At 43.8% G+C, this 11,881-nt stretch overlaps 1 pseudogene; it reads right to left on the bottom strand.

Moving 5' to 3' along the window:
* Window positions 1-9,136: 9,136 nt before the first annotated feature.
* LOC102848490 lies at window positions 9,137-11,134 on the bottom strand (annotated as a pseudogene).
* Between the last annotated feature and the right edge of the window lie 747 nt (window positions 11,135-11,881).

Below are 11,881 nucleotides of genomic sequence, written 5' to 3' on the forward strand. Positions count from 1 at the left end.
GCCTCGCCGTGGCCACAGGAGGGCGGCAGCGCGACGGCGGGGCTACACTCCGGGCTCGCTGCCCCGGCGCCGCTCCGGTCCTGAAGAGCAACTCTGACCCAAGGGGACAGAGAAAGTGACCACAGCACGTGCCCAGGGCACCAAGGTCTGGGAGCGCCGGTCCGGGAGCACGCAGGCGTGACGGCTGCGCAGACCCAGCTCCGCAACTTTTTTTCCGCTCAAAACAAACAAATGAACCAAACACTTAGTTGTTATCCAAGCAATGACGATTCGTGGCGACCCCATGCATGACAGAGTAAAATACTGGGAAAGATGAGATGTATTCAGGGTCCCACACAGTCCCGCGGCTTCTCTCCATATTTTTTTTTTTTTCCCCATCCAAGTTCAGGGTCTTTCCCAATAGGCTGTAATGCTTTTAGTCCATTTCTTGATCTTCCTCTTCTTTTGAGGGGGTTGCAGTCATTTAATATAATGACTTCCAGATATTAAGTGAAACGACTGAAACCCTGCTTAGAAACTGGGCCCCTTAAATGTCTCCATAGCTGCAAACAGCTACAAAGAGTTAGACTCCGCTTATTCAAGTTCTTGGGTGGTGTCAAAAATTAACAAACACACTGGGCTATTAATAAAACGTTGAAGGTTCAAGTCGTCCGAGAAGCTTCTTGGAAGAAAGATCTGGCAGTTCACTTCTGAAAAATTAGTCATTGTAAACAACCCTATGAGCAACTATGGCTGCTTTGCCTTGTGGGGCTGCTTTGACAATGCCTAGGCCATGGAGAGATTACAGTCTTTTGAGACCAGCAAATAGTTAACAGCAGTCACAGCACAGTGGGTTAGATGTCTTGTCAGTTTCAGCCCCAGGTTACCGGAAAATTCAGAAAAACACCAATCTGTTTGAACTGTTCTCTTGTCTTTTTTCTTTCTTTTTTCCTTTTTTTAAAAAATTATTTTCTTTTTCTGATATGAATCTTAAAAGTCAATTGTGATGACCCAGCTATTGCACTACTTGGAATATACCCTGAGAATATGAGAACTGAGGTACAAACTGAGATTTGCACACCAATGTTCGTAGCAGCATTATTTACCATCACAAGGACATGGAAACAGCCCAGGTGTCTAACCACAAACAAATTGGTTGAGAAATTATGGTACATTCACACGATGGAATACTATGCAGCACGCAGGAGCAATAACTTTGTAAATTATTACCTAACTTGGGAGGGACTAGAGAGCATTCTGCTGAGTGAACTAATTCAGTCCCACAGGATTAATGTTGTAAAAAGACTGTTATTGTAGAATGAGTATAAGGATCCAGGAGGGGTGGGAGAGGCTGGAAGCAGAGGGATATGGATGTACAGTGGGAAGAGGGAATTAATCATTGGGTTGTACAATTTGATTGGGGGGGAGTGAGGGAAATTGAAAGGATTTGTTCGAATTTGTATTAGAATTTTGTAAATAAACTGTTGTTGTTGTTATGTGCCATCGAATCGCTTGCAACTCATGGCGACCCTACGTACAAGAGCTCTAAACGCTCTTCTATCCTGTGCCAACCTCACCATCTCAAACGCACTTATTCCCACCTTTCCAGTCACAGAATCGATCCATCTCATCGAAGGTCTTTCTCTCCTTCGACGCCCCTCCACTCTGCTAAACATGATGTCCCTCTCCAAGGACCAGTCTCTCCTTGCAACATGCCCGAAATATGTCAGATGAAGCTTCAGAATCCTTGACTCCAAGGAGGATTCTGGCTTCACCCTCTCCAGGACAAACCTGTTTGTTCTCCTAGCAGTCCATGGTATATTCAACACTCTTCTCCAGCACCACAACTCAAAGGTATCAATTCTCTTCCTATCAACCCTATTCACTGTCCAACTCTCTGATGTATAGCACGTAATTGTGAAGACTATAGCCCGGATCAGGCACACCTTAGTCTCCAGTCTGACATCATTGCTCTTCACAGCTGACTTTCCCAATGCAATTCGTCTCTTGATTTCCTGGCTGCTGTTACCAAGAGTGTTGATTGTGAAGCCAAGTAAACTAAAATTGTTAACTATCTCAAGCACTTTCTTTATATAAAGGTTATTGACACTCTGGGTTCACCATCCATACTGATGCTGCCAATTGGCCCAGTGGTGAGAATCTTTGTTTTCTTGATGTTGAGCTTCAGTTCATATAGGAGGCTGTAGTCATTGATCTTCTGCAGCAAGCGCTTCAGGTCCTCCTCAGTTTCAGCAAGCAGGGTTGTGTCATCTGCATAACGCAGGCTGTTGATGATTCTTCCACCAATCCTGATGCCACATTCCTCTTTGTATAGCCCAATGTCACAGATGATCTGTTCTGCATACAGATTGAAAAGGTATGGAGACAGAATACAACCCTGACGGACTCCCTTCTTTATTTTGAACCATGTAGTGTCTCCTTGCTCTGTTCTGACAACTGCCTCTTGGTCCAAGTATAAGTTTCATATTAGTACAATCAAATGTTCTGGGATTCCCATTCTTCTCAGAATCAGCCACAGCTTGTTGTGATCCACACAGTCAAAAGCCTCTGCATAGTCAATGAAGCACAGATAGACATTCTTCTGGTATTCTCTGCTTTCTGCCAAGATCCATCTAACATTAGCTATAATATCCCTAGTACCAAGACCTCTTCTAAATCCAGCCTGCACATCTGGCAATTCTCTGTTGACATGTTGTTCCAAACGTTTTTTCAAACGTTTTTTGGTAATTTTCAGCAGAATATTGCTTGCATGTGATATAAAAAAAAATTAATCACCCTTTTTAAAAAAAAGTCAGTTGTGAATTCTGGACTGGAAGAAAGAAGGAAAAGGTTATACCCCAAGCCGAAGGCAGTGGTTCTCTGGGGAGAGGGTGGAAGGGGAGCTGGGTGACAGGGACTTTCACTTTTACTTAGTAACACTTTGGTGTGAGTTTAGATCTTGAAAATGAAAATGCAGTTATCAGTTAGTCAAGTCAAGTGAACTCCCACTGAAGGCAACCCCTATGTATGGCAGATTAAAATGCTGCCAAGTTCACAATCAGCTTTGCTATGTTTAAGTTCATTACTGCAGTCACTGTGTATTTTGTACATATTGTGATGCTGATTTAAAGTCTCAAATCCATCTTTTACTTAGAGGTAAGGTGAGCAGTGTCCTCCCATAAGATTTTACCATTTTGAAAACCCTGTAGAGGATTCCTGTAAGTCAGAATCATGTTGACTGCAGCAGTTGAATTTTCTAACCTAGGGAATCTCATTCCTTCTTTCCAAATTTTGCTTTACAGTCACTAATTATTATGAATGCATTTTAGTTGAATGTTCAAACAATTTTAGACTGCAAAAGTTGGTAGAAGTCCTCAATATGTTTAATCTCTAGCTTTAGAGGTTGGTGTGTATATCTGAAGAATAGTTGTATTAACAGGTTTTCCTTGTGTATGAAGGAATATTATCATATCATCAACAATATTTGTATTTCAGGACAGATCTTGAAATATTCTTTTTTTATAATGACAGTGACATAATTGCTCACCAATATGTTATTCCCAGCATAGCAGACCAGGTGCTTGTCTAATACAAAAATTACCAAACCCAGTCTATTTCAGTCACTCATGCCTAGCTTCTTTTTTTTTTATTTTCTTTTCATGCCTAGCTTATTGATCTTTATTTTTCCATTTCATTTTTTTTACAGTTTCCAGCTTTTCTAGATTCATACGTTGTATATACCACTTTCCAATTAAAGGATTTTTGAAGTTGTTGTTCCTTACTTTGAGTTGTAGCTGCATCACTACTCCATCTATACATCATTAAGGCCGATCCTTTCCCAGTTGAATTTTCAATGCCTGCCTACTAAAGGGTTCATCTACCGGCACTGTGTCAGACAGTAGTCCTCTGATATTCATAGAGTTTTTGAGGGCCAGTTATTTCAGAAATGGGTAGCCAGTTCTGTTTCCTAATCTATCCTAGCTTGGAAGCTCTGCAGAAACCTCTCCACTCTGGGTGACACTGCTGGCATTTGACAGTATCACAACAACACACAAGGCACCACAGCAGGAAAAATGCAAAAGCTGCAAAGAAGGAAGAATCAGTAATTGTAACACATCACCTCGGTGACAGAAATGAAGCAGAAATGATCACATGATGAGATTTTTTACAATCAATTTATTCATTGCAAATAGCTGTTAAAAACCATAAATGGTGATTGTACCCATGAACAATAATAGAACTGGTATTGGCCATTTTGACTCGGACAACTGTACAATTTACTATTCTTGAAATTTATAATTTAAAAAAGAGCATTTCAAGATCTACCCTGAAGCACAATGTTGTGAGTGCTAGGGTACTGTCCTGACTCATGCAAGGAACATCAGTTATTCAAATACAAACACCAATCACTAAAGATGAAGAAACTGAGGCTTTCTAACAACGTTTACAGCCTAAAATTGATCAAACATTCAGTCAAGACACATAATTGATGACAGGAATGTGAAAGTTGGAAATAAAGAAGGTAGTTGGGAACTATGGCCTTGGTGACAAACGAGACTGGAGATCAAATGAAAGAATTGTGCACAATGGTTGTTAATCATAAATATCTTTTTAAAAGAAACATAAATGTTAACTATACACATGGACCAGATGGACCTCACTGGAATGAAAACACAGAAATCTGTGGAAAGAGATGATAGAAAAGCTCAATATCAGCATTCAAAACCAGGTCAGGGACTGACTGTAAAATAAACCATCAATTATTCATATACAAGTACAGACTGAAAGTCAAGAAAATCCAAACAAGTCCATCAGACTCAAAAAACAACCATGGATTTATCCAAACATACTTTAAAATAAAATCCATCTCAAGAATAGACTCCAATAAGAAATACAGGATCCAAGATGGTGGCAGAGTCAGAGACAGTGTGGTGAGCTGCGGGAGCAGCGAACCACTTAGAGCAGGGCCATTATGGCCTTCCACAGACTTCGGCTTATTGATAATTGAACACTTACACAGTTGATGACTGGCCCTCAGTGAAGATCGAGGCTCAACAACAGGAATTCAAGGATTCCCAAGGAGGAATGGGTGAGTCTCGTGGCTCCCAACACCCTCCCGCAGAGCCTGCAGAGCCCGCAGAGCCCGCGCTGCGCCACACAGCCCACAGCCGCTGCAGCTCCATGAGGCTTCCATAGCCGGGACGAATGGATTCCGTCACCCAGGATGGATGCTGGGCACCGGCCCTCCTCAAGACTGGTACAGTGAAGCCACCACACTGCTGCAAGGTGGACTTGTTCTGGAGAGAATTCTTGGAGCCTGGATGGCAGCTGTGGGGGAAGCGGGCGCCCTCCAGCCACCCGCACAAGAGGGGCCATGCACCCACCGAGTGCCGATGCGGCGGGGTGGGGGGGCGTGCCCCCAACAGCCGCCTGCACTGGGGGGGGCACCTGCCCCGCTGGCTGCCTGCATAGGAGGTGGGGGATGGGATGCATGCCCACCATCTGCAGGTTTGGGTTTCCTTGGACAGGCCAAAGAAGATGATTACCTATGCAATGGATTGCTGAAAGTCACTGTGAATCTGATGACCTTAACAGTGGCAGCATGCACAAGAGGACTGGCATCCTAAATGCACCACATATTTTATTCTGTTGAATGCTTTTGCCAAAAGATGGTTAGACCTCGGGGGAGTCTGTTCACAATTCTCAGGTTCCCTTTATCATATATAAATGGGGAGGGCAGTGACCCTTATGACCACTTATGGGGGGGGGGGGTAAAAGTGGCAGTGCTGGAATTGGAAACACTATCCCTGACCACAGAGTCCTCAGTCAGGCAAGGGGACCAGACTGGGGTAGGGACAATTGGAGGGGGAGTATACCAGCCAGCTCCTGGGGGGTGTTGCCCTGCTCAGGATGGGCTGCCCTCGGCCCTCGGCTTGGGGTGAGCCGTCACAGCCCTCAGGGTGAGCTCCTCAGTCCTCAGATTGTGCCATCTGACCCCTGGGTGGGGAAGGAGAAAAAAAAAGAATGCCTAGGGTATCCAGAGAATGTTACCTAGGCCACCTTCTGCCACCCTCCCCCCCCAGTAAACCTGAAAGCAACACCCTCAAAGCCCTTCTATTTGTAACTCACAAGTTTGTTCTCTCTAGGTTTGCTCCCTTTCCTATAGGTAACCTTAACTCTGAGTTTTACTCCAGAATTGACCCTGAACCCAGTGCCAGTGACAAAAAGGAAATACAACTGACAGCTAAGGAAGCAAAGGAGGATGGAGCCTCTTGGTTCAACCAGCCATCCCCACTGGACCCACCTGGGAAACCACTTTGCAGTCCAGAGGGGAGCAAATGACAGGAAAATATCTTCTAACAGAGCAAGAAGGCAAGCAGCTTTAACCCAAGGCCACCAGTAAGGTGATAAAGCGTCCTCCCTTCCCCCCTTTACATCTATGCCCCTGTTCGGCATGAAGAAGCCAGAGAGTCGGCATCCAGTTCCCAAAGCAATCAGACAGTTGGTTTAATTACTATTGGAAAATGCTTGTCATTCCTCTGTAGCATCTGGTCCCCACTGGACCCTCATCATTTCCTTCACCTGCTCCCCCCAGCGACCAAACTTGCAGCTCTGCAACTGCATCCTGGCCCATCCTCACCCTTCTGCCCCCAACCCTCACCTACTTGTACCCCCAGTATGTTTTTCCCAATTTAAAAAAAAAAAGAAAGAAGAAATACTAAGGTGCACCTGAACCAAATAATGATATTTTCAGCTGCTTCAAGTAATTGTGAAAGTCGAAACAGCTAAGCTGAACAGAAGACTTGATGCCTTTGAATTGTGATTTTTGACAAAGAGTATTGAAAGTTCCATGGTCTGCCTAAAGAATGAACAAGTATGAATCAGAAGAAAAAAGCTCAGTCCAAGGGCTCCTTAGAGCTAAATATACTGAGATTTCATCTCATGCACTTGTGGTCGTGTTATCTGGAAGGGCTATTTCTTAGAGAGGAACATCGCACATAGAAAGGGGGAGGGTCAGAGATCGCAAGGAAGACCTTCCAGGAGATGGATTGAGCATATGGGCTTGAACTTCAACAATGGGCTTGAGCAGGGAGTGTGAGAATGGCAAAGAATCAGCCAAAATTTTGATCTATTGTATATTGCTAGCAGTTGAAGTTACCTTGACAGCAACTAACAGCAACAGGAATCTAATTTTCCAGCGTTATATCAGTAATGTTCTCTATTCTCTGAGGCTTGTTAGTAACTTTAAGCCACCCAATACTGCTTGCATCCTTGCAGATTCATTGCAGACATTCATTTTTACTACCCACTCCTTCTTTCCTGTTCTTTCTTAATTTAGCAATCAGCAGGATTTAACACCATATTTAATTACACAAGTGTCTTGCCTTGATTACTCTGAAGCTATGCTTACAACTTACGCTTTACTACTAAAAATTGCTGTTAGAACTCAGTTTTGAACCACATAACACATCTGTATGCTTGAGATTTCTGGCTTTTTACATTCCTAAATATCTTTGATGTCTCAAACACTATTTTTGTGTGCTACATCTGCACTTAATTGTGTAACCCACTAATGATCAAAGAGATCAGTACATAAAATGTGCTGTGTTGAGTAACGATATAGTATATTCTCACAGAATCCAAAATTTAATGTGTAAATATGAAGTATAAATATTAATTGAATATTTCAAACATAGTCTAGAGAAAATTATAGAATGAAACTCCACATACCCTTAACTGAATTCCAATTATTACCAACACACCTGTTTTTAAAGATTATAGTCCAGAAAACGTTACAGAGTACTACTTACTCTCTAAAACACAAGAAGCACTGGTGGCCTAGGGGTAGGAAGCTGTGCTGCAATCCCAAAGGCATGTGGTTTGAATTCACAGGCAGGAGAAGGATGAGCAGTCTCCTCCATGTGATTAACTGCCTTAGAAAATCCACCAGAGGGTCAGCTATGTGTTGATTCTGACTCAATGATATGAACAACTCTATAACACACAGAGTCAGTCTAAATTGGAATCAACTCAACAGCAATAAAGTTAAGTTGGTTTTGGCTGTTTATTTTGCTACACAGTTTATTTTAAGAATTTATTGTTTTGGGGGTAGGTAGGAAAATGTGCAACAATGAATGAATGTAAATACAGGTTCTCGATAAACTTTCATTAAAATCTAAAAAAAGAAAAAATAATTTATTGTTACTTACTTTTATGTCTCATGCTTTAGGGAAGATTTTTACAGAAGCATTTTTATATTTATTCCTTAAAATTATTTAAGTCCTAGAACTGGAATTATTAGGTCAGAGAATTTTATCATTATTGTGGGGTTTGCTCCATATTGCTATATTATTTTCTAAATACCTTGTACGTATTTACCACTAATATTAGACAAATGTAATAATATCACTATTATCTTAATTTTTATTGTTTAACAATTTTTCTTTTTTTTGTCTCAATTTAAAATTATGTCATTAAAAAGCTGTATTTAATTTTTCATGTAGGAAGTGAAAAGGAAGCGTGAGAAGGTAGCAAGTGTCTGTGTGTGTCCTCTGCCTCTCTCCGACAGCCACGATGGTCAAAGCCCAAGGTGCAGTCCCTCTTGCCAGCCAGCCCCCAGGCCCATTCAGAGGTCTTCCCAGTCTCCACTGGAAGCTACTGGAAGCTAACCTTTCTGAAATTTGAAAAGATAGAAAATTGGCCTTTTGCATCATAGAAAGAGATTCCCCGAGATCAGCAAGTGTTCAAACAAAGATTTCCAGATGGTTCATTGGTAGTTTTGGTTTTGCCTTTGTTTTTAATTTTTGGTTTTGGTGTTCTTCTTTTAAAAGCCAGCTATGATCCCATCAATGTATTGCTAAGGAAAATATACACTGCTCATACATTCTCTTAAACATTAGAGTGGAAAACAAAAAGTACCCGTATGTGTGACAGAGCAGGCAGAGGGCTCTACTTGCCCTGTCCTTGGAAAGGCCCTTGGCCATACGAGTGAATGACAGCTTTGCATCTGCATGATTATCCATGTTGTGCCATCCCATAGGAGCACCAGTGGGCCCCAAAAGCAGGGCAGGGCAGGGAGAGGGATCTTTTGAAATGTTTCCAGGAGCTCTGCCCATCTGTGTTTGTTCATCTTCCAGGCCAGAAGTGCTGTACAAAGCTATAAGGACACTGATGAGACCACGGTTCTGCTGCCATTTCCCAAGGAAGAATTGCCTTGGAGCATGGCTGCCTGGATTCGAAAATGTGTCCTAGATGCCATGGAGTAGTAATTCTTGTAGTTTTGCTTGGCAGTTTCTAAGAGTCTGATGGCCTCTTCATGTCATCTTGCTTCATATGCAGAAGGGCCAGCTCCAGCAGGGCATTTGGATTCAAATAATGATCATATTTAATCTTCTTTTCATTGGCAAAAATGCTCCTGAAATTCTCCTCGGCCTCATAGATGCGACTCAGGTATTTCAAACATAGGCCTTTCTGCAGTTTCACCAAGCACTGGTCCACCAAGTACTCATTCTCTAGGCCCTTTTTCAGCATCTCTTTGGCCTGTCTGATAATCTCCTTGGAGGCAAGGATTCTAGGGCTTCACCTAACATCCTTTGGACATGTTTGTAAGGAGAGACCCCCGGTCCTTGGAGAGGGACATCATGCTTGGGAGTGTGGAAGGATGGCACAAGAGGGGAAGACCTTCTATGAGGTGGATTGATTCAGTGACTGGGGTAACGGGGTGGGTGTGTCAGAGACAGTGCGATTGGTACAGGATAGAACAGGGTTTAGGGCTGTTTACATAGGGTCGCTATGAGTCACAAGCGACTCGACTGCACATAACAACAACAACAACAACAATCTCCAGTATCCCCCCTGTGAGTTCTCGCCGCAATTACAGTGTAGCCATTCCAGATGTACATAATTTTCAGAGCACAGACTGGCAATGAGATAGGGTTGGGGGAGAGGTAGCATCTAGCTTTCGGGATTGCAAACTTCTGTGGGGACTTTCCAGAGATCTCGAGCTTCAGGCCTGGCACAGCTCTAGGCAGCTCAATTTCATCATCCCCAAGCAGTTTGTGATCTTCCTTCCCAAACATGCTGAGGTAGGTAGCCTTCATGTGTAGACAGATGTAGGTGGCCTTAGACCAGGAGTTCTCCTTGCTGAGAAGGTCAACGTAAAAGCCATCTTCCACTGTCTCTTGTAGGTGAAGTACCACATCAGCTCCCAGTAGCACATGTGATGGCACTGCTTCCAGTGCTGCTGGGCCTCACAGCACTCTAACCGCTGGATGGCTGTGTCAAAGCTGCCGTTAATGGCTTCAGTCTGCCCTGCGAAGAACAGGAAGATGGTGCCCTTAGGATAGCGCTTCAGGTAAGGCTTCAAGAACTCTCTTTCCTCGATGTTGACATTCCTGGTGCCAAGCACAAAGGTGAGGAAAATGTGGTAGCAGAGCAGCGGCATGACGCAGAGCACGGCGTGGAAGCTGTGTCCTGAAGCACCCTCCTCCAACTGCAGCAGCCCGCAGTCCTTTTTTTCTGAAAACCCCAAGAACTCCAGCAGTCGTAGGATCCTGGTAGGAAGCATGGACAGCGTCAGGTTGAAGGCTCCCACGCCGAGCTTCACCCCTCCTTCAAAGTGCCTGTGGTTCTCCCCCTTGCAGTACTGTGAGGACTGGACCAGACTATCAAGATCCTTACAGGTCTGGTAGCTGTTTTGGACTTTGATGCCATCCTTGATGAAACTCATCACGTTCTCATCCTGCAGGAAGGTCAGGGCTGCTCTCTGCAGCAGACACTCTGCATAGCACATCTCAGGGTGGATTTCCTCTTCTGTAAACTGGTCCGTAGTGGTACGGTGCATCACACTGCTGAAGGAAGCTGTTACAGAGGACTTCCTTCAGTGCCTCTGACACAATTACTGTGCCTCCTTCATCATATTGCCGGCAAGCAGGATATCCTGTGGGTCAAAGGTCATCATGGCTTTCATCTCCAGGATGGTGGCATATGTCAGCGAGTGTTACATGCTTTCCTTGGTTCTGGGCTTGAGGTAGCTCAGTGCTTCTGAGAACGGGTTGGCGAGGAACAGATCCAGGGCAGTCATGCACTTGTCCAGGGCCTCATGGAGAAAATTCACGGATGTCCCCATGGACAGGGCGCCAGGAGTGCCAGCCGTGCTGATCGCTCAGAGGGGCAGGCAGTGCTGCCCCCGCCAGCACCCAGGTGCTGCCAGAGCCAGGCACTGTGCAGCCGAGCCACCGATGCCACAATTTTTTTTTTTATTTATTTCATTGTTTTTTGGTGTCAGTGTTGAGATTCTCTAAGACCATAATATGTACCAATTTAGCATTCAATGGCATTGATTTTATTCTTCAGGTTATGAAACTATTCTCAGCCTCATTTCCTTGAATCATTCCTCCTTCATTAACACAAATTCATTGTCCCCTAAGCTTCCAACCTAACCTTTAAATTTGTAATTGTCAATTTGATCCCATACAGATGGTTCTTAAAGGCTTTCAGTTGTTTTGTTTTTTAAAAATAGTTGTGATAAGGGAGCTCTGGTGGCCTAGTGGCGAGAAGCTGCGCTGTAATCCCAAAGGCATGTGGTTCGAATCCACCACACTCTGCCAGAGAAAGAGGAGCAATCTCCTCCTGTACCAGTTGAGTCCTATTCGATGGTACACCACCACCACAACAAGTTGTTGTGATAGCTAACATTATATGTCAATGGTCTTCTATGTTCTAGTAGTAAGAAGAGCTTTGGTGGCCTAGTGTTAAGAAATTGTGCTGCAATCCTAAAGGCATTTGGTTCAAGTCCACCAGCTGCTCCACAGAAGAAGGATGGACAATTTCTTCCTGTGCAATTTACTGCCTCTGAAAACCCACTAGAGGGTCAGCTAGGGGTTGTTTCTGACTCAACAGC

The sequence above is a fragment of the Elephantulus edwardii genome, unplaced genomic scaffold (genome assembly GCF_000299155.1).
Source record: "Elephantulus edwardii isolate Elephantulus edwardi_28Jun2011 unplaced genomic scaffold, EleEdw1.0 scaffold00033, whole genome shotgun sequence".
Taxonomy (NCBI): Eukaryota; Metazoa; Chordata; class Mammalia; order Macroscelidea; family Macroscelididae; genus Elephantulus; species Elephantulus edwardii.